This window comes from Jaculus jaculus, chromosome 4, assembly GCF_020740685.1.
Source record: "Jaculus jaculus isolate mJacJac1 chromosome 4, mJacJac1.mat.Y.cur, whole genome shotgun sequence".
NCBI lineage: Eukaryota > Metazoa > Chordata > Mammalia > Rodentia > Dipodidae > Jaculus > Jaculus jaculus.
The window spans coordinates 78,383,257-78,407,378 of NC_059105.1; the positions used below are offsets into that span (position 1 = coordinate 78,383,257).

The 24,122-nt window shown below is 38.8% G+C and overlaps 1 protein-coding gene across 3 annotated transcripts in view; it reads right to left on the bottom strand.

Moving 5' to 3' along the window:
• Positions 1–24,122, bottom strand: part of Psmd14 (proteasome 26S subunit, non-ATPase 14) — a 109,508-nt gene that overhangs the window by 57,493 nt on the left and 27,893 nt on the right. Inside the window, exon 4 of one of the 3 annotated variants that reach the window (XM_045147433.1) lies at positions 14,681–14,723. The exons of the other annotated variants lie outside the window; for them this stretch is intronic. The gene's annotated coding sequence lies outside the window, so the exon portion shown is untranslated. The remainder of the gene's footprint in view (positions 1–14,680; positions 14,724–24,122) is intronic. 3 annotated transcript variants of the gene reach the window in all.

Genomic DNA, 24,122 nt, shown 5'->3' on the forward strand with positions numbered 1-24,122 from the left:
GTTATCAATTATTAAGCCAATTTTATTATGTTATTAAAATACCTGCTGATTAAACATGAACCAAAGTGTCACTTAAAAGAAATGTAAAATAAATAGTATGACTGAATTGAAATATCCCCCAAATAGCTAATACTAGAAAGTTACTTTGGGGAATGACATTAAACATCTCGAAATGTGTAAAAAAGTGCTAATAATAAAATATTACATAGGACTTATTTTTATAATGCCTGTTTAAGGTGTATTTTTGGTTTTACATTTTAGAATTACCTTTAATGGTATATTAGAAATGTTTTTTAAGGGCTGGAGAGATGGCTTAGCGGTTAAGCGCTTGCCTGTGAAGCCTAAGGACCCCGGTTCGAGGCTCGGTTCCTCAGGTCCCACGTTAGCCAGATGCACAAGGGGGCGCACGCGTCTGGAGTTCGTTTGCAGAGGCTGGAAGCCCTGGCGCGCCCATTCTCTCCCTCTATCTGTCTTTCTCTCTGTGTCTGTCACTCTCAAATAAATAAAAAATGAACAAAATATTTTTAAAAAAAAATGTTTTTTAACAGAGGAAATACTTTATTAGAAAATGAAGGTTATTATCATTTCTAAAACATAGTAAAACCTTAAATATTCGTTCAACAGTTGAGAGAGAGTATCTTTAAATATATGGTAACCAATATGAATTTTAACAGTTCTACCATAACATATAAAAATTGATGTAATGACCACCTTCAGTTTCCTCAATTAAAATCCCTTTAAAAACAAGAACAGAACATAAATGAATTCAAACATATACCAATAGCTAATACTACATTGTTTATCTCATACCCAGCAAGGTAAGAAAGAACCTTTTAATACTTTAATTTTGTGAGTATTAAACAACTAGTGTGAAAAACAAGCTGCATGTAAACTATTTCTACTGCCTGAGCTTCAATGACTAGCTGAAGCAACCTGTTATAGGAGGTGTTAATTGGCAATAGGAGTGCAAGTCAGAAGCATGTTCCCCATCGTCCTAACCCAGCAAGGCTAGGTCATTAAAGTGGAAATGAATTCTTTCATGTGGACTTAACCCTTTCAGTGCAAGATTTCGGCTGTTTTCTCTCAATTAATTTTTAAAAACTTGCTACTTTTTCAGAGTTGAAAAAAAATGTTCCAAAGTAGTCCTTTGGCTGACAGTTCCACTGACTACATTATTCAGAAGAGAATACAACAAGTTAATTGCAACATAATACTGCTGCTTTCCCTCTGAAAAACATAAACTAATTGCACTTGCTTACTTTAATACTGAAAAGATCTAGCACATAGTGTTTAGAAATAGCTTAGAACCATTTTAGTTATAAAATAATTGTGACGTAACTTCATGTTTGGGAATCCACAACTATACAATTAATCACCTTAACAAAGGGATAAATTAGTAGTATTTTTCAATTCCCATAATGCCCACATAAGAATTTGCAACATAATGCTTTGAAGCTTACGAGTTAATGCACCTTTCTAATTATGCTTCATTATTCTGATAAGGTGCAGAGTCACAGCATATCCTATGAAATGGTTGCCAAAAAAAAAAAGAAAGCCTAAATTCCTTTTATGGCATGATCTCAGGTTTCCAGATGGCACATTAATTCTTTAAAAAGAGAGAAAGAGAAAGACAAAAAAGAAGGAAAAAAAATAAGAATGGAAATGTCAAAATAATGATGCATTGCTTTTCAAATGCCACATTTGTAAAAACTAAAATTCCCATATATTTTAATTATAGGAATTTAAAATAAAAATAAACAATATTACAATATTCTAAGTTGGTGAAAAATTAATGTGCATATGCTGTCTTGTAGCTGAGTAAACTTGAAATTATTAACATTAATAAAAAGTCACATTATCACCGGGCGTGGTGGCGCACATCTTTAATCCCAGCACTTGGGAGGCAGAGGTGGGTGGATCGCCATGAGTTCCAGGCCACCCAGAAATTACATAGTGAATTCCAGGTCAGCCTGGGCTAGAGTGAGACCCTACCTTGAAAAACAAAACAAAATGAACAAACAAACAAACAAACAAAGTCACATTCACAATGCACGACCCAGTTACATCAACAAGGAGGGTCCAATAGGAGGGGGTAGATCATGGATGAGCCTAGACAATGGTACCAAACTGCCTGTATTTGCTGAAAAGAAAATTAATAAATTAAATTTTTTTAAAAAAAAAGAAAGAAAAAGTCACATTATCAAGTTAAGAAGCAAATATTTCAGGGCTTGAGAGCTGGCTTAGTGGTTAAGAGCTTGGCTGTGAAGCCTAAGGACTCCAGTTGGAGGCTCGATTCCCCCCAGGACCCTCATCAGCCAGATGCACAAGGGGGAGCATGCGTCTGGAGTTCAATTACAGTGGCTAGAAGCCCTGGTGCGCCCATTCTCTCTTTGCCTCTTTCTCTGTCTGTCGCTCTCAAATAAATAAATAAATAAAAAGAAACAAATTTTTTAAAAAGCAAATATTTGAAACATATTACACTTGAAACCTACAACCACATATTTGTAATAAATCAATAATTACTAATATGATGGAGATAATTTTACCCAATGAAATAAAGCTGTGTTCCTGAGTATAACCAAGAATGTGCTTACTCCTTAGACACTTAAAAATAATAATTGAAGATATAATGCCTCATGGATATCAAAGATGATAATTACAGTATATTCCTATATCACAAACTTGTTATCCTTTTCCCTCCTCACTCACTTCCTCACAAGAACTCCAATTATTTGATAAACTGGCTTTCTGAAAACTTTCCCACCCTAGGTGTACTGAGCTTATCCAGCACAGCAAAACTAACTGGCTGCCCTGGAAACAATGTTTAGAGAACAGAAAATTTTCAGAGGTTAACAGGCAGTGGGGAGAAGTGAAGCGATGTAGTAGCAGGGGAAAGAAGGAAATTACACCAGCACCAATTATAAAGATACTGATCAAAGTAACTTAAGACCTGATGGCCTAGTATCCAATGCCCAACTGTGACATTTCTTTCCTTTTAAGACCACCCTTGAGAGTCACTTTTAAACTATTTTCACCTACTTAACGTGTGTGTGTGTGTGTGTGTGTGTGTGTGTGTGTGTGTGTAAAATGTGCTGTGAGCACTAGTTACTTCAGTCATCCATAAACTCTTGCCAGAATAGACAACCAGTGTGTCTACCTTCCATTCTGGTATCTATCACATATTGCAACAGGAAAGGAACAAATACAACACTCAACTACTTTTTGTTTAAAAGAAGCAGTATTTACAGAGCATCACACCAAACCTTAGAGACCAAAAAATAACTGTAAACATTTAGGAGTGGAAAACTATGCTGTGTGTTTAGCGCATGTGTGAACAGGTGCAGGTGTATGTATATACAGGCCAGGGACAAACGAACACACTGGCTAATATTTTTCTGAGAGTTTCTCACTGGTCTGGGGTTTGCCAATTAGGCTAAACTGGCTGACTAGGGAACTTTAGGAATTCTTGTCCCTGCCTCCCAGCCACTGAAATTACAAAACAGTTTTGGATGTGGATACTGGCGATCAATCAAATCCTCATGTGTGAAAGACAAGCACCTTACCAGCTATCTTCCCAGTCCCTAAGCTCTCTCTCATAACTACAAATAGGGGCCAAGACTTAAGAGGCTATTTGGTGAAGCATTCAAATACTGAGCACTCAAAGGTACAGAGATATGGCAGCAAACAAGAAAACAAGCTGACTAAAGTGTGGAAACAAAGAAGTCAAATATAATGTCGCTTCAATTTCTATGAGTGATTTTCTAAAGCACTTCTTTTTAAAGGTAGGCCTTTTAAAAATAAGTAAACTCTGGGTTGGAGAGATGGTTTAGCAGTTAAGGCGTTTGCCTGCAAAGCCAAAGGATCCTGGTTCAATTCTCCAGATGTAAAAGGGGGCACATGCATATGGAGTTTCTTTGCAGTGGCTCGAGGCCCTGGCACACCCATTCTTTCCCTCTACCACCCTACCTCCCTCCCTCTCTGTCTCTCTCTCTCTCCCCCCTACCTCTTTCTCATAAATAAATAAATAAATAAATGTGTGTGTATGTATGTATGTATGTGTGTGTGTGTGTATATATATATATATATACACATATATATATACACACACACGTATACACACACACACATATATGTATATATGTAGATCTTATCTATACTTTTGCATTTATGAAAAGTATTTAGTTCTACATTAAGTCAAATAGTAAGGAATTAGCTGACATGCCCTCCACACAATAATAATAATAACAACAACAATAATAATGGGGCTGAAGAGATGGCTTAGCAGTTAAGGCACTTGCCTGCAAAGCCCAAGGACCTAGGTTCCATTCCTCAGGACCCATGTAAGCCAGATGCAAAAGGTGGGACATGCATCTGGAGTTCATTTACAGTGGCTAGATGCCCTGATATGTTCTCTCTCTCAAACAAAATAAAATAAAAATATTTAAAAATAACAGCAACACAGTTGAGAAATACTAGCCAGTCATGGTGGCTCACGCCTTTAATCCCAGCACTTGGGAGGCAGTGGTAGGAAGATCTCTGAGAGTTCAAGGCCACAGTGAGACTACAGAGTGAATTCCAGGTCAGCCTGGGCTACAGCAAGAGCCTACCTTGAAGAACCAAAAAAGAAATAAAACTAGGGCTGGAGAGATGGCTTAGCAGTTAAAGTGCTTCCTGTGAAGCCTAAGGAACCAGGTTCAATTCCCCAGTACTCACATAAGCCAGACTTTGTTTGCAGTGGCTAGAGGCCCTGACACACCCATTCTCTCTTTGTCCATCTGACTCTCTCTCTAAAATAAATAAATAAATAAATAAATAAATATATGTATGTATGTATGTATGTATTTTACATGGAACACACAGGAGCCATAGATTGTTACTAGAAAATTTTCAGTGCCAGGGATGAGATATCTTCCAATGAGTTTTATCCAGAGAGGTCCTTGATGCCCCCAAAACATTACAGGCCATTGCCAAGGCCCTTGGTTTCCCACCAGGAACAGATGAGATGGTAGGACCCTATTGCTAAAGACTCCACATACAAACCCTGTGGGAGCTGAGCTAAAAACCTCCTCCATGTAGACCAGCAGACAGAAAGCAAGAAAAAGCCACACTGCATAAAGCTCAATGAGAAAAAGAGAAGTCACCAGTGAAGATACTCAACAGTGGACAATGCAAGCCTTATATTTGGCCAGGCCAAATGAGCCAATGGGTGCAACAGTGGCACTTCTGTTATGGGGGAAACAAACTGCCCTCTAATTTGACTGGAGACCCACTCCAAGGGAGGGAATAAATCCCAGATACTGAAAACCTACAACAGGGATAGTCATGAGCCCTAGGGCTGTAACATCTGTTACTGCCTAGCTAAAAGTATATACTAGCTCACCAAAATGCCCAGTAAGCACTTCTTTTAATGTTCATACCCATATATTAACGCTACTCTCACTTTTGGTTACAAAAGCTCCTCTTTTCAGATGGCAGTGACCTTGGGATGACTCAGAAGGCACCATGGTGCTGAGAAGTGACAGAGGAGTGCTCAGCACGGAAATATCTCTAACACACCTTCCATGGCTCAGGGTCCATTGCAGAAGAGGCAGCAGAAAGAATGTAAGAGCCAAAGGAAGGGTAGGACTCCTTACAACTGCTCCTCCAGACATAAAATGGCCTGGATATCCATAACCTCACAGTGCCTGGCACTCACTACCTACACAAGACCATCATAATAGGAAGAAAAGATCATAACATCAAAATAAGAGAGACACTGATTGAGAGGGGATATGATGGAGAGTGGAGTTTCAAAGGGGAAAGTGGGGGGAGGGAGGGAATTACCATGGGATATTGTTTACAATTATGAATGTTGTCATTAAAAATATATTTAAAAATTAAAAATTAAAAAAATTTAAAATAAAAAAGATGATACTAGAACAAGATAATGTGCTTTTCCTTACAAAATATCTTAGAACATAATGAGATTCTGTGACATTAATCTGTTTAGTTTAAGAAATCATATAAACATTACATCCGATTTATCTCTGGTTCACAGAATACTATTCTTTTAACAAGTAATACGTGAAGCTGATTTTCAGACATCCAACCAATGGGCACCTCTGGAAGGAAATACAGAGTTCAAGACTAGGATTAGTTGGTTCAGTGATCAAAGGAGCTGAAGGTTAAGTGGATCCTACTGTGATCAGCTGTTAGAACCACTAAGCAACTATAAAAGCCAGGGCCTGGAGGTATTAAAATGAATGTTAATAACCTTGCTTCTTTGTGTTTTTTGCTTTATATTTCAAAAATGTTAGGTTCATGTTTTATTTTTTCAAATTTTTTTATCTCATCTAATTAAATAAAAGACAAAGGAACAACATATAAGAAATAGCAGCCAGGCACGCATCTGGAGTTCATCTGCAGTGGCTGGAGGCCCTGGCGCGCCCATTCTCTCTCTCTCTCTCTCTCTCTCTACCTGCCTCTTTGTCTGTCACTCTCAAATAAATAAATAAAAATAATAAAAAACAAAAAAAAATTAAAAAAAAAAAGAAAAGAAATAGCAGCCAGGTGTGGTGGAGCAAGCCTTAAATCCCAGTACTTGGGAGGCAGAAGTAGGAGGATTGCAGTGAATTTGAGGCCACCCAGAGATTACATAGTAAATTCCAGGTTAGCCTGGGCTAGAATGAAACCCTACCTTGAAAAGAAAAAAATAAAAGAGAGAGAGAGAGAGAGAGAGAGAGGGAATAGCATACAGGCAGTAAGTCCACCATAGCAGTGTACATGGGCATGGGTACCTTGGGAACAAAAAGCAAGCTCTAGTTTTCAAAGAAATGAACATATAAGCCAGCAGTTCTTAGGCCTGTTTTTATTCGGTATTCCATGGAGCTTAAAAAATTTTGATGAGGGCTGGAGAGATGGCTTAGCAGTTAAATGCTTGCCTGTGAAGCCTAAGGACCCTGGTTCAAGGCTCAATTCCCCAGGACCCACATTAGCCAGATGCACAAGGGGGTGCACGAGTCTGGAGTTGGTTTGCAGTGACTAGAAGCCCTGGCGCGCCCATTCTCCCCCCCTCCCCCCCCCTCTCTCCCTCCCTCCCTCCCTCTCTCTCTCTCTCTGCCTGTCACTCTCAAATAAATAAATAAATAAAATAAAACCAAAAAAAAATTTTTTTGATGATAACTGGGCCTACCTATAGATTCAGATTTAACTGTTCTAGGGTGAAGTTCAGACACTATTTTTTTTTTTATTTTTATTTGAGAGCAACAGAGAAAGAAAGAGGCAGAGAGAGAGAGAGAGAGGAGAGAATGGGCATGCCAGGGCTTCCAGCCACTGCAAACAAACTCCAGACACATGTGCCCCCTTGTACATCTGGCTAACGTGGGTCCTGGGGAATCGAACCTCGAACTGGGGTCCTTAGGCTTCACAGGCAAGCGCTTAACCACTAAGCCATCTCTCCAGCCCACAGACACTATTTTTTAAGGTTCCAAAGACATCCTAAGGTCCAGTCCAGGCTGAGAACTACTGAGCTGAACTTATCTAACAAAGAATTTCATTACTGTCAGGTTAATGAAATGACTGGGCTATGTTGGCACACATTACCAACCTGAAATTTCAAAGGTCTAGAGCCAATTTCAAAATACCAAATTCTGTGCTACAGAGTTTTACCTGATTTTCAATTCAGTGAGATACAGCTATCCACAAAAAGTCACAGAAGTATAAAGTAGGAAGAGACTAACAGGTATAGATACAACGGTAACTCAGAATGTAAGAAAGGTAGTTGCACTCTACTGATCTCTTGTAATTTGGCTGTTTAAAAAGTCAACTGAAAGAAGCAGCAGAAGTGACATGTGGAAAACTTAAAAAAAAAATTTTTTTTTGAGAGAGAAAGAGGCAGAGAGACAGTGTGAGAGAGCGAGAGAATGGGCGCACTGGGGCCACCAGCCACTGCACATGAACTCCAGATGTATGTGTAACCCTGTGCACCTGGCTTAGGTGCATCCTGGGGAATGGAACCTGGGTCCTTTGGTTTTGCAGGCAAGTGCCTTAACCACTAAGCCATCTCTCTAATCCTCCTAGGAAAGCTTTTGAGTCATTCTCTGTTCAGTGATAACATTATTACCTTGAATCCCAGAATAATGATGGTACCAAAGAGAACACAACTGAACTATTACAGACATGCATTCAGTGTAAGTAAGAAAGCTGTTGTAGTCAGCACCACATTGCTGGGATGATGAACATCCAACCAGACACGGTTTATGGGAGGAACAGATTTTATTTATTTCAGCTTAGAAATCTAGGGGAAGTTCTATCAATTGTGGAAGAAGCTGTTTACTTCCATACATTCATGCAGAGAGAAACTGCAACAAGCAAACACCAATACCAGCAAACACACATCACCAGAACTCAAACTGCTCTGTCTAACTTTGGGCTGGAATCAGACCAGTCCCCAGTGACCTCACCCCTGTATGCCCTGCTGGAATCTGCCTGCTAGGGGCCAAACTTGGAAACTCATCTTTTTTTTTGAGGTAGGGTCTCACTCTAGCCCAGGCTGACCTTGAACTCATGACGATCCTTCTACCTCTGCCTCCCAAGTGCTGGGATTAAAGGCATATGCCACCATGCCCAGCCAACAAACTCAACTGTTTAATACAACACTTAAGCCTATGTATGGGGCCATACATTTACACTATTATATACAAACTACCACAAAAGCTTTGTGGTGTTCAGTCATTCAGATTTAGGAATTGTTTCTAAATCACAACCCTAACTTCAAGGAGGAAAGGTTTATTTAAGCAGACTAGAAGGAAAGTAAGGAATAAATCAATCAATAAACAATGAAGGCAAAGGTATTCATTTAGTAAGAATTAATATGCTCACAGACATATCTATATTAAAAATACTTATTTGACACTATAAAAAAAAATACTTATTTGAGGGCTATAGAGATGGCTTAATGGTGAAGGCACTTGCCTGTGAAGCCTAAGGACCCAGGTCATGTCTCCAGGTCTCATGTAAGCCTGTATCACCTAACTGTTCTTATTTTCCTATATACAATACTAATACCATTATCAGGTCTCCATTAAAATCACACACTTTGGGCTGGAGAGACGGCTTAGCGGTTAAGCGCTTGCCTGTGAAGCTTAAGGACCCCGGTTCGAGGCTCGGTTCCCCAGGTCCCACGTTAGCCAGATGCACAAGGGGGCACACGCGTCTGGAGTTCGTTTGCAGAGGCTGGAAGCCCTGCGCGCCCATTCTCTCTCTCTCTCGCTCTATCTGTCTTTCTCTCTGTGTCTGTCGCTCTCAAATAAATAAATAAAATAAAAATAAAAAAAAAAATCACACACTTTGGTTTTCACATTCATTTGTTTGTGCTTTACATAATACTATTGTTATCAGGTCAATTCAGTTAATAAAAAAATTCAAAAAGTTCAGAGAAGACTATGGACATAATTGAGAGAATCCCATACTAGAATAAGATTATCAAATGCACACACAAGAATGCTGAATAATTAATTCTTCTATGGCTTTATAAATAAATATAGTTGTGCTCACTGCTAAGCCAGACATACATGAAAATGCCAAAGGCAATCCTGTTTGTATGGTCTCCTTTAAGAACTTTAGATCTGTTCAGAAGGGTAAGCATATAAAAAATAAATAAATTAGACGTTAAAGAAAAAAAAAAGACTAGATGGCAAACCAATTAGGCACCAGATTGGGAATAGGGGTCATTTGCTTTTGAGATCTGATCTTAGGCCGAAATAAAAAGCTTCCTCTCTAGGAGAGAGGCCAATAAGGTAGGCATATGAGTAGTACAAAGAAAGAGCCCCATGACCACTACCCACAATGAGCAGAAATATATAACATAATTTTTCTAACCAATTTGTTCCCTTTATTTCTTATAAAATTTATTATGAAACACTTAGAAATACAAATATAAAATTAAGTCTCCAATCACTACCTAGCTTATGAAACAAAATATCACTAAAGCATCTGTACCCTTTTCCCTTGATTGACTGCACCCTTAAATCATATTTACACATTAACTACCAGTCTAGCATAAAAAACTTGCATACAACTGTTCTTTCTTCTTCTTCTTCATTTTTTTTAACTTGTCTGAAGGGGGGAAGGAGGGGAAGAAAGGTATGGTGACATGCTTTGCATTTAATCCCAGCACTTGGGAGCTGAGGTAGAAGGAGTACCGTGAGTTTGAGGCCAGCCTGGCGCTACGCAGGGAGGTCCAGGTAAGCCTCAGATACAGTGAGACCCAACCTTGGGGAAAAAGAGAGAGATAAAAGGCTGAGCCTGTTGGTGTACACCAGTAATCTAAGCACTCAAGAGGTGGAGGTAGGAGGGTCATTCAGTGCTAGTCTTGGCTACACAGTGACTATGAAGCTAATCTAGGATCTATGAAACCATGGTGCAGTCAGCTTCGAGTTGCTGTCAGAAAACACCAACCACCATCAGCTTGTGGGAAGAAAGGGTTTAATTCAACTTACAGGCTGAAGGGGAGGCTCCATGACGTACAGGATCCGGGGAAAAAAATAATGACATGACGAGAGGGTGGTCATCACCTCCTGGCCAACATTAGATGGACAATAGCACTAGGAAGAGTGTGACAAATACTAGCAAGGGGAAGCTGGCTATTAACACACATAAACCCGCCCCAACAATGCATTACATCCAGGTGGCTTCAATTCTAAAATTGCCATCGGCTGGGACCGTAAGCATTCAGAACACCTAAGCTTATGGGGAACACCTGAACCAAACCACCACACCCTCCTTCAATAAAACAAAAAGATATTTACTAGAGTAAAAAATAGTACAGCCAGACATGGTAGCGCACATCTTTAATCCCAGCACTCGGGAGGCCGAGGTAGGAGGACCACTGTGAGTTTGAGGCCACCCTGAGACTACATAGTTAATTCCAGGCCAGCCTGGGCCAAAATGAGACCCTACCTCAAAAACTAAAAAAAAGGTCAGTACATTGATAGAGCTCTTGCCTAGAATGCCTAAGACTCTAGTACGAATACCCAGGAAAGTGGGAGGGGGAAGCCAAAATGATTAAACTCTTCAAGAAAACAGGCAAGTTTAAATAAGAAGATAAGGTAGCAATTCTTAATTTGATATCAAAAGCAAAAGTGGGGCTGGAGAGATGGCTTAGCAGTTAAACACTTGCCTGTGAAGCTTAAGGACCCCAGTTTGAGACTCGATTCCCCAGGACCCACACAAGCCAGATGCACAAGATGGTGCATGCATCTGGAGTTTGTTTGCAGTGGCTGGAGGCTCTGGCACGTTCACACTGGCTCTCTCTCTCTCTCTCTCTCTCTCTCTCTCTCTCTCTCTCTCTCTCTCTCTGTCGCTCTCAAATAAATAAATAAAAAGAAAAAAGTATAGAAGATTTATACATTGGACTTCACCAAAATTAAAAACTTTTGTTTCAAAGGCCATCCTAAAGAAAGGGCAAAGAACATTGTGGCTTGGGAGAAATTATTTACATATAAGGGGGCTTGTGACAACAACAGATTAAAAAGAAAAGTCTTAAAAGAGTTTACAAAAACATACCTTTTCTTAAAAGCAAAAGAAAATTTTTTGGTTTTGTTTTATGAGGTAGGGTCTCACTCTAGCCCAGGCTGACCTGGAATTCACTCTGTAGTCTCAGGGTGGCCTCAAACTTACAGAAATCCTCCTACCTCTTGCCTCCTGAGTGCTGGCAAAGGAAGAATTCTAAAACGTAATTAAGGGGCTAAAGATACACTTCAGCTGAAAAAGTACTTACTCATGAAGACCTGAGTTTGATTCCCATTAACATGTAAGCACCAAGCATGGAGGTCTGAATTTCTAATACCAGCACTGAGAGGTAGAAATAGGCAGATCCCTAGGGCTTGCTGGTCAGCCAGTCTAACCAACTTGGCAAGGTCTTGTCCAGTGAGACTCTCTCAAAAACATATGAATGACATATTTGACAAGGTTGTCTTCTGGCTCACACACACATACACGCGACCACACACACATGCAACTATACACACAAAAGGTAAATTAAGATCTCAACTGCTAAAAATGTGAACGTTAACTTTTTAAAGTTTTTTTTTTTTAAATTTTTATTTATTTATTTGAGAGCAACAGACACAGAGAGAAAGACAGAGAGAGGGAGAGAGAGAATGGGCGTGCCAGGGCTTCCAGCCTCTGCAAACGAACTCCAGACGCGTGCGCCCCCTTGTGCATCTGGCTAACGTGGGACCTGGGGAACCGAGCCTCGAACCGGGGTCCTTAGGCTTCACAGGCAAGCGCTTAACCGCTACGCCATCTCTCCAGCCCAACTTTTTAAAGTTTTTTTAAAAATTTATTTGTTTACTTGAGAGAGAGAAAGAGGCAGAGAGAGAGGGAGAGAAAGAGAATGGGCATGCCAAGGCCTCCAGCCACTGCAAAGGAACTCCAGAAGCATGTGTCCCCTGTACATCTGGCTTACACAGACCCTGGGAATATGAACAAGGTCCTTTGGCTTTGCAGGCAAATGCCTTAACTGGTAAGCCACGTCTCCAGCCCCATGCTTAAGTTTTTAAATAGACACCATTACACTACAAAAATTATATCCTTTGGACTGGAGAGAATGCTCAGTGGTTAAGGTGCTTACCTGCAAAGCCTAAGGACCAGAGTTTGATTCCCCAATACCCATGCAAAGCTAGATACACAAAATGGCGAGTGTGTCTAGAGCTTGTCTGCAGTGGCTAGAGGCTCTAGCACACCCATTCATTTTCACTCTCCATCCCTCCCTCTCTGTGCTTCTTTCTCTCACTCACTCATAAATAAATAAAAATAATAAAATGATACCAGATACAAATACAGACCTTCACAAAGGAGAGAACATGGGCACGACTAGAAATGACAACTAATTAAGCTTTTCTTCCCCTTAACAAAACAATAGACTGCTGTGGTAAACAGTATGGTTTCAAGAAAGAGAGAGAGAGAGAGAGAGAGAGAGAGAGAGAGAGAGAAAGAACAAACGAACCAACCAGCCTTACCACTTTTGACTATATATTCAAAAGAGCTAAAACTATAGATTCAAACATATTCTTCTACAATGCTCATATAAGCAATAGTCAAAACAGCCAAGAAGTGGAAACAACACAAATATGCATAAATGGATGAATGGGTAAACAAAAGGTAGCATATACTTCAATGAATTCGTTTCACCCCTAAAAAGGAATGAAAATTCTCGCATGTGCTATCACAGTAAAATATGCCAGTCTGGAACAACAAATACTCCATGGTTCTACTTCAGATTCACAAGTAGAAAGTAGAAAGGTAGTAGCCACAGACTAAGGGAAAGGGAGTGTTAACGTTTGAATGTTAAAGACCCACCACAGTGTTACGTGTTTGAACAGTTGTTCTTCAAGGGATGGGGAGGGGGGGATGACTCAGTAGTTAAAGATACTTGCTGGCAAAGCCTACAGGCCAGGGTTCAATTCCCAAACTGCCTACATAAGCCAGATGACAAAAGTGAACGCTTGGTTCCTCAGCTGGTAGCGCTATTTTGTGAGGTTGTGGAACCCTTTGGACATGAAGCCTCGTTGACAAAAGACACAGGGGACTAACAGCTGGCCCTGCTTCCAGCATGAGACCCTGTTTTCCTGATTGGTCAGAGGCCTTGAGCTTCTGCCACCACTGCAGGAGCTGCTCCCACTGCCAAGCCTTCCCCACAATGAAAATACTAACTAAAATAAATCTTTCTTCTCCTAAGTGTTTCTGCTTAGATATTTTGTTTCAGCAATGAGGAAAGTAATTAATACAGAGAAAGAAGAAATTCTTGTTTAATGGGTACAGAGTTTGAGAGTTCTGGAGAACAGTGGTTATGGTGAACAACAGTGGGATTATGTCATATTCTATTGAACTGATTGAAAAATTATTAATATGAAAATTTTTGTTACATATATTTTACTGCAATAAATAAATGGGCTGTTTGGAGTTTAACAGCAGCAAAAAGATCCAGAGGGGTGACACAAAGTATACCACTGATAACATCCATATAAGGGAAATATTTGACCTGCTTTAAGTAACTTTAGAGATATCATCTATAAACTTTAAAACAACAAACAAGTTGCAGTTAGAAATGCAGCAAAGATTTAAACAATGATTTTATATAAATTATAATACTAATATGAAAGGAGGCAAAAAAGAAATAATAAGAGAACAAATGAGGAAAAATAATAAGCAAATAATAACATTATATATTTAAATTTAACTCTGTCAAGAAAAACTATAAATATAAAATAACTAAATATCTCAATTAAAATACAGATTAGCCGGGCATGGTGGCACACGCCTTTATTCCGAGCACTTGGGAGGCAGAGGTAGGAGGATTGCCATGAGTTCAAGGCCACCCTGAGATGACAGAATTAATTCCAGGTCAGCCTGGACCAGAGTGAGACCCTACCTCGAAAAACCAAAAAAAAAAAAAAAAAAAAAAAAAAAAACCAGATTATCAAACTAGATTAAACAAGATCTCAAGATTTACTCATATAGTTGGGCATGGTGGCACATGCCATTAATTTCAGCACTCGGGAGGCAGAGGTAGGAGGACTGCCGTGAGTTTAAGGGCACCCTGAGACTCCACAGTGATTCTGGGTCAGCCTGGGCTAGAGTGAAACCCTACCTCGAAAAATAAAATAAATAAAAATAAATAAATAAAAAATTTACTCACATGATATCAGCAAACAGCACAATCAAGTAGGTTAAATAAAAACCTAGGCAGATTAACAGGAAAAGAGAACTACATTAAAAACTAATTAAGAGGGCTAGAGGGAGATTGCTCTGAGGTTAAGGCACTTGCCTGCAAAGCCTATAAACCTGGGTTCAATTGCCCAAAACCAATATGTAAAGCAAGATGCACAAAGTGGCACATGCGTCTGGAGTTCATTTGCAGCAGCCTAAGGCCCTCGTGTGCCCATTCTCATTCATTCATGTTCTTCCCTCCCCCTCTCTCCCTCCCTCTCTCTCTCTCTCCAAACAAACTAATATCAGAAGAATGCCCCAAAACATTATAGGCCATTACCAAGACTCTTGGTTTCCCACCAGGAATAGATAGGTAAGAGCCTATTGCTGAAGACTCCACATGTTTGGGTAGTAAGGTCACTGAGAAATCTTGCTAAAACTGAACTAAAAATCTCCTCAATGTAGACCAGCTGACAGAAAGCTGGAAAAAGCTATGCTGCATGCAGCTCCACGGCAGAGAGAGAAGTTATCAGTGGAGGTAAACAACAGTGGACACTGCAAGTTTGGCCAACCAGGCCAAATGAGCCAACAGGTCCAACAGTGGCATATCTGTTATGGGGGAAATCAATTACTCTCTAATCAGAGTGGGGAGGCCCACTCCACAGGAAGGAATACATGCCTGATACTAAAAATCTATGATTGGGTCAGGGTGGGGTGGGGGTCATGAGCCCTAAGGGTGTAATGCTTGCTGGTATCTGGCTAAATGCATATATTATGCACACCAAACTGCCCAGTACACATTTCTCTTAATGTCCATACCCAGATATTAATGCTACTCTCACTTTTGATTAGAGAAGTTTCGCTTTTCAGATGGTAGTGGCCTCTGAGATGACTCAAAAGGCACCATAGTGCTGAGAAGTGACAGAGGAGTGCTCAGTACTGAAACTTCTCTATCACAGCTTCCAAGGCTCAGGATCCATTGTGGAACAGGTGGCAGAAAGAGGCAAAGGAAGGGTAGGACTCCTTACAATGCATTCCTCCAGACACAAAATGGTCTTTAATATTTTTTGTTTATTTATTTATTTATTTGAGAGTGAAAGAGAGAGAATGGGGGTGCTAGGGCCTCCAGCCACTGCAAACGAACTCCAGATGCATGTGCCATCTTGTGCATCTGGCTTATGTGGGTCCTGGGGAATCAAGCCTCAAACCAGTGTCCTTAGGCTTCACAGGCAAGCACTTAACCACTAAGCCATCTCTCCAGCCCACAAAATGGTCTTTATATCCATGATCTCACAGTGCCTGACACTACCTACACAGGACTATCATAATAGGAGGAAAAGCTGATGACATCAAAATAAAAGAGAGACTCATGGAGAGGGGGAGGGGATATGATGGAGAGTAGATTTGTGACAGGGAAAGTTCCAGGTCAGCATGAGCTAGAGTGAGACCCTACCTCCAAAAACCAAAAAGTAAATAAGCAAATAAATTTTAAAAGACTAAATCAATAAAAATAAAAAGTAACATGGAATATAAATTAAATCAACTCAGAAAGGTACTATGACCTACTAATAAGATGGCTAAAATTATAAAAGTTAATTACAAGTATTGGCAAGAATGTAAAAGAAATATAACTCTTACACACTTCAGTTTGAGAAATAAAATGCCACAACCACTATGGAAAACAATTTAGCAGCTTTTAGAAGTTAAATATACAACCTACAATATGATCTGGACAATCCATTCCTAAGTTTTTAACAAAGAAAAATTAAAAACAATTATCTATACAAAGATATGTACATAATACTCATAACACCTTAATAACCAAAAATCAGAAAACATAAAAAGATCCATGGACAGGCTGGTACATGGATAAAGTAAGGTATATCCATATACTGAAATACAAATCAGTAATAAAAATAAATGATTTGGGGGTGGAGAAAAGGCTTAGTGGTTAAGCGCTTTTATTTATTTGGGAGAGTCAGACAGAGAGCCATACACAAAGAGAGAATGGGCACACAGGGCCTCCAGCCACTGCAAATGAACTCCAGACACATATCAACTTCCCAAACATCAGAGCTCAGTAACATAGTCTAATACAGAGCATCCATTCTCGTTGCTTACATCATCATAATGAGGCTGACTAGGATTATGTAGCTTGCTGTATCTAGACAGTTACCACACTACATATGGCTAGCCTACAAAAATTTCAAAATTCAAAATGCAAAGTATGGTTCCTACTGACTGCTTATCATAAACACCTAACGGTACAGTTGAAAATTTGTAAGTGGAGCCACCATCTATGAAGCAATGAAAGACAGGTAAGAACATCTTACTCTTGTAAAGAGTAAAAACATAAACTAATGTACAATGATAACAGAGTGGTGGTGGCCTGGGAATAAAGGGAGGGTTGTAAGGAGCATAAATCAATCTGGAGAGTGATGGTTGTTCATCAGGTTATACTCCCTCTAAGATGTCAAAATCTTGGTGCTCAAGTTTCTTACATAAAAGGGCATACTTGTGTATTACCTATGCAATCCTCCTATATAACATACCATATTTACTTAGATTACCTATAATACCTATTGTAATGAAAAAATGCTATGAAAATAGTCCATATATATATTGTTTAGGAAATGACAAGAAAAAAGACTAAAGCTGGGTGTGGTGGTGCACGCCTTTAATCCCAGCACTTGGGAGGCAGAGGTAGGAGAATCACTGTGAGTTCAAGGCCACCTTGAGGCTACAGAGTGAATTCCAGGTCAGCCTGAGTTAGAGTGAGACCCTACCTCAAAAAACCAAAAGAAAGAAAGGAAGAAAGAGAAAAAGAGAGAGAGAGAAAAAGAGAGTGAGAGAGAAAGGGAAAAAAGGCTAGCATAGATGTACCCCCTATAAAAAATTTTAAGAGCAATTTTTCCATATTGCAAAAAATATCTCCTGGCCCTACCTATAGTGGAAGTAGATTAAAGCATCTGTGTTCACACACATACACACACTGCAGTTTCATAATTTCACTTCTTGTAACTTATACTTCCAAAAATAGCTCCAAGAATTCTTTGAGAGAAATTCTCATCAAAAAAAACACGAATCTAGTTTCAATGTTTCATTAAGACTCTACAACCCACCACCATGCTACATGCTTAGAGATCATCTTTTGCTTTGTTTGTGCTAAAAATGGAACCCAGAGCCTAGACAAGTACACTTCACTACACACATACCATCAGTTAGATTAAATTACCTGTATCAGTGCTATATATATGATTTAACTGCATTATATACTGATCTTCACAACAATGAAATAGAGGAATGATACATCATTTTTTAGGTACACGGAAAGATGCAGATAAATAACTTGTACAAGCTACAGGTCGATGACACAGTCAAAACTAGAACTTGTATCTCTTGATCCAAAGTCCAATTTCCTTCACTGAAATATATCATTTCAGTTACTGCAAATGGATCTATTTGCATACTTTGCTAACCCTAACTTTCAAGTTTATAAGGCAAGCAGCAATGTCTATCAATCTGATTAACCCTCTCCTCTCAAACTAAAGACTGGTGAAGCATTTTACAATCAGGTGGTTTTGGGAAATCAAAAGGCTATTTTGGAAATCTGAGGTTGCATCTTTATTGCCTACAATTAAGGCTCAGTTTTCTTTGTGAATGGGGCTAATCATATCACATGGTACTGTTTAATGTAAGGATTAGAGGTAACATATGGGATGTATTTGGTACAGAGCCTGGCACATAGCTGCTATTCCTCCCACTACTTCTAACAATAAACTTTTAATACTTAAGATTACTAGTGTCTACCAAAAACATAGCAAATCTAATTTCAATACGTATATGCTTTAGAAATTATGTACTACATTTAGACATAAAAGTTCAATACTTTGTTTTTCCCTAAATTGAGTTTTATACACAAATATGCTTTTTAGGTAGACAAAATTTTTAAAGGAAAAAAATGTGAAGCAGGGCTAGAGAGATGGCTTAGCAGTTAAGCACTTGCTTGTAAAGCCTAAGGACCCTGGTTCAAGGATCGATTCCCCAGTACCCACATAAGCCAGATGCACAAAGTGGTGCATGCATCTGGAATTCGTTTGCAGTGGCTGGAAGCCCTGATGTGCCATTCTCTCTCTCTCAAATAAATAAACAATTTTTAAAAATTTTAAAAAATGTAAAGCACATTTCCCTCTTGCTTATACAAATATAGAGAATATCCAAACTGAGTCTGAATCTGAATACTTGGGAAAGTTTAAGCTACTAGTTTCAAAAACTCCAATGTTTAAAAATATAATGTGAATTTATTATTTCTAATGTTATACTCAGGGTGCTGAGTATTAACATTGGGCTTTAATGTTTTTTACTTACAGAAATTTATATTCTCAAGTTATTAGCAAACAAAGTTTAAAGTCTAAGTTAGCAAAAAGTAATTTAAATCCTTAAATATTGCACAGAACAGATACCAAAGAAATTTCATACAAGTGACATATGCAAATACTGCTTAATTACTTTATTTATATAAAGGAATGAGACATTTAAAAATGAGCTTATATTTATTGGATAGTGCAAAGAAACCTGCCAGAGTGTGCCAACACCATGGCCAAAAAGCAGGAAGCATTGCCTCCCTGTGCCAGTCAGATCGCCACACAACATTATTGTGAATGCCATGAAAGAAGCTGTTCCCACTCTGGTTTAAACCCAGCACAGACCAGAGCAGAAGATTAAGCAGAACTTTACATCAGTGGCAGGTCTCCCAAGTTCTCATGATGCCACAGAATTCATAAATGGGATCAGAATGTTCTAAAAAAAAAAAAAAAAATGGTGCTGCAAAAGAGGGGAAAAAAGGTTCCACAGCATCAAGCAGTGTAATACTTGAAACTCATCATCAAAGTGACAGTTTTCAAGTGCCATTTATGATGCCCTAGTCTGGAAACATCCCAGCTAACCCATCTGATCAACAATTTCACAGATGGAAGCACTTGATGGCTAATTGGCAACTCTATTCAAATAAAACAGCTCCCTGTACCTCTTTTTTCATTATTACAAGTCTAGGTATATCTTGATGGGTCACTGAAATCAGCTTACTAGAAGCCTCGCTCCCCAAACAATTTTTCATTTAGGCAGTATAGTTAGGCAACTACTTTAGAGCAATAGTAAGAAAAATGTTTTGAAAATCTTTTTAAAAATTGTACAATTTTATTATATAACCTCTACCTTTATCAATGTGCCAACATATACATTGTCATAGGGAATAGAATGAAGACATATTCATCTTTTAGAAATTCTTAAGACATGGACAAAGTATTATGGAACAAAGAATAATGCCTTTAAATATTTTAGATCTCCTAAAATTGCAAGCATCTAACTCTTTATCTTATCTTGATTAAGGCTACTTACAGTTTATTAATTTATGAAGCAGGTAGCCAGTAACAATATAGCTTATCTGCTTTAGGAAATGTTATTGACAGATAATGTTATGTCATCAGAAAGACTGGTGTTCCAGATCTAGCTATACTTTCTATCAATTCTGACTGAAACATATAAAAAAAAAATTATCCCTGCTTTTGCAGAACTGTTTAAGAATGAAAGCCAGAGCTAGAGAGATGGCTTAGCATTTGAGGTGCTTATCTGCAAAGTCTAACCTGGCAACTCAGGTTCGACTCCCAAGTACCCATGTAAAGCTAGATGCACAAAGTAGCATGTGCATCTGGAGTTCCTTTAGTGGCTAGAGGTCCTGGTGTATCAATTCTCTTCTCTCTCACCCCCTCCCTCTCTGTCTCTGTTTGTAATTAAATAAAAACATTTTTAAAAAGAATAAAAGCAGGGGCTGGAGAGACGGCTTAATAGTTAAGGCATTCGCCTGCAAAGCCAAAGGACCTCAGTTCAATTCCCCAGGACCCACGTAAGCCAAATGCACAAGGTGGCTTATGCATCTGGAGTTTGTTTGCAGTGACTAGAGGCCCGGAGCGCCCATTCTCTCCCCCCCCCCCCGCCCACCTTTATCTCTCGCTCTCTCAAATAAATAAAATTTTAAGAATAAAAGCAAAGACTAATTGCATTAAAATAGAGCATGAAATACCTTCAGCTATTGACTCTATTCTCCTTGCCCACTCCACTTCTGTAAATGCTAGATAAGAATCCCAATTTTCAACAAATATGGTTCTAAGGATCCATACATCTGCTTTAGACTCCACAAGCAATGATTCCTTATTCAGAGTATTTGGTTGCCTCCTTATGTTACCACAATTTTTGGTTGTTTCAAGGTAGGGTCTCATTCTAGCCCAGGCTGACTTGAAACTCACTTTGTAGTCCCAAACTGGCCTCAAACTCAACAGCAATCTTCCTACCTATGCCTCCTGAGTGCTGGGATTAAAGGTGTGCACCACCACACCCTGCTGTTACTACAATTTTCATAACATTTCAAACTAAAACCCTCCTCAGAAAAACTTTTACCAGTTAGCAAAATGTTTGTCTTACAAGCATGATATTGCAGTCAGGTTCGCATTGCTGGCAGAAATCACCCAACCAAGAGCAGCTTAGGGGGAAAAAGATTTATTTTGGCTTACAGACTCAAGAGGAAGCTCCATAATGTCAGGGGGAAAAGACGGCATAAGCAGAGGGTAGACATCACCTCCTGACCAACATCAGGTGGACAACATGAACAGGAGAGTGTGCCAAACACTGGCATGAGGAAACATGGTAGCCACTAGCTACATATTGCTACTTAAGTTTAAGTAACTTAAAACTCAATTCTTCAATCATATTAGATATCTTATGGTCTCAATAGGCACATAAAACTTAAATAGAATTTAAAACTCAGTCCTTGAGATGCTTCAACCACATTTCATGCTCTTTATAACTATAGTAGTAGACAGTGCAGATATGGAACAAAGATTCCATCCTCACAGAAAATTGTACTGCATAGTGCTTCTCCAGAGAATATAATGATTTACTTGAATTGTGCCCTTAAAAAGTATTTTGTGTTTTTTAATATTTATACTAATGCTTCTACATCATATTATATTTCTACAACCTCAAACATTAACTGTTGTTTTAGTTTTCATTTCTCCAATATACAGTGACGCCATATTTATACTGGCCATTCTTAGTCTACAAATTATCAATTTACATTCTTTCTCACAGGTTATTTATGATTTGTGGTTCTGCTAGATGTATTACAATTACCTCCTCTCCTCTACTGCTAGTCATTTAAGTTGGTCTCTTTGAACAAGAATTAGTAATTTTGTGCAAACATAGGGAAATTATGAATCTTTGACTTACTCTTTCTTATATCAAAGCAAAACTTGTTGAGGAAGAGAAATAGCCTCTCCTTGTCTATTACGTTCACATGGTAGTTTATTAAATGCTCATAAAGAATTATTTGAGGACAGTGTTATTAATGATTTTAAACATATGGTAGACAGGACCTTGGAGATGGCCTAGTAACAAAGTGCTTGCTGTGGAAGCCAGCAAGGATGGCATTCCCCTCTAATTCCAGTACTGGGGAAACAAAGACAGGATGATCCTTGGGGCTTGCTAGCTAGTCTAATGGCTGAGCTCTGAGTTCAATGAGAGATGTCTCAAAAGTAAGAAAGAGGTCTTGAGAGATGGCTCAGTGGTTAAATGTGCTTCCTGCACAAGCATGAAGGCCTGAGGGGGCCTGAAACTAGCTGAGTTCAAAACTCAAGATTCTACACAGCTAGGTGTGACCACATGCATATCTTTAATTCCAGTCCTGCAAAGGGGAGCAGAAACACAGAACTGTCCAGGCTCATGAAAAACAACAGCAAGCTCCAGTTAACAGTAAGAAAGTCTGGATCAAATAAGAACAGGTAGGAGAACAATGGAACAGCAGGCAAGAGCACATACATGCACACATCATATATACACCTCATTAATTATATACACAGATACAAGCAATAATTAAATTTTAAAAACAAGTAAAGAATAATGAGAAAAAGATACCCAACTTTAATTTTGGTCTCCACATGCAAAACACACATGCACACACACATAACCATGTATAGCCAAACACACATACATGTACGTACACCAAACATACACACAAAAGGTATAGTAACTGAATTTTGGGGGAATAAAAGATATATATATTTTTTTTTTTCATCACTTAAAGGTATTTTTTATTTTTAATTGACAATTCAATGGTGTGTTTTCATCACTGCTGAACCAGCACCACCATTCATTTCAAGAACTGTTTTCATCTTCCCAAATTGAAACTCTACAACTATTAAACAATAACTCTTGTTAAGTGTGACAGTGCATGCCCTTTACTCTCAGCATTCAGGAGGCAGAAGTAGGAGGATCGCTGTGAGTTTGAGACCACCCTGAAACTACATAGCAAATTCCAGGTCAGCTGGCTAGAGCAAGACCCAACCTTGAAAAACCAAACTGCAGTTTAAACAATAACTCTCCATGCTCCCCTATCCTCCCCTCCAGGCCCTGGCAACCACCATACTACTTTCTATTTTTGTTAATCTGCCAGTTTTAGATATTTGATATAAAAGCATGCAACATTTGACCTTTTATATCTGGTCTTATACCATTTAGAATGCATTCTAGGTTTACCCAGAACATATTATTATATTAGTATTAACATATATCAGAATGTCATTCCTTTATGGCTGAATAATACTTCATTATACATATATCCATTTACCTGCTGACGGGAATATATAGGTTGCTTCCATCTTTTGACTATTATTCATGTTACTGGCATTCACATTTGTTGGAGTCTTATTTTCAACTATTTTGGGCCTATATCCAGAAGTAGGACTTGCATTGTAAGGAAATTCTATTGTTAATCTTTTGAGAAACCGCCACACTGTTTTCCATAATGGCTACACCATTTTATGCTCCTATTATCAAGGTACAAAGGTTCCAATTCTCCTCAAGTTTTTTTTTTTTTTTTTTTTTTTTTTTGGCTTGGTAACAGCCATCTCAACAGGCATGCCTTCCAACGTATACGTTATAAAGTTTGACACCAAAGCTGCAAAACCAGTGAAAAGACTCTGCCTCAAGAAAACAAGTGGAACAGCAATGGAGAAAGGACACCTGACTTTTCTCCACTGGCCTCAAAGAGCACAAGGGGAGCCATATTTACACACACAAACATATACCCTCCCCCCCCCCCACATCACACCTACTACCTACATACAAACACACAAAGTTGTTAATACTCACTAAACTAACTTGGAACTATAAAAATATATTCAATCCATAGAACAACTTTTGAACTCTAGCTATCAAAATATAAAGTAGATCTCATCACAAAAAGCTTCATCAGGTAACTTGCCCACTGTATTTTTTTTTTTTACATCTTAATCACTGTATCATAAGCTATAAGGGTCTACATTTTGCTAGCTAAAGGTGGCAGACAAACCAGTAAACAAATTAGAACTGCTATGTATGTG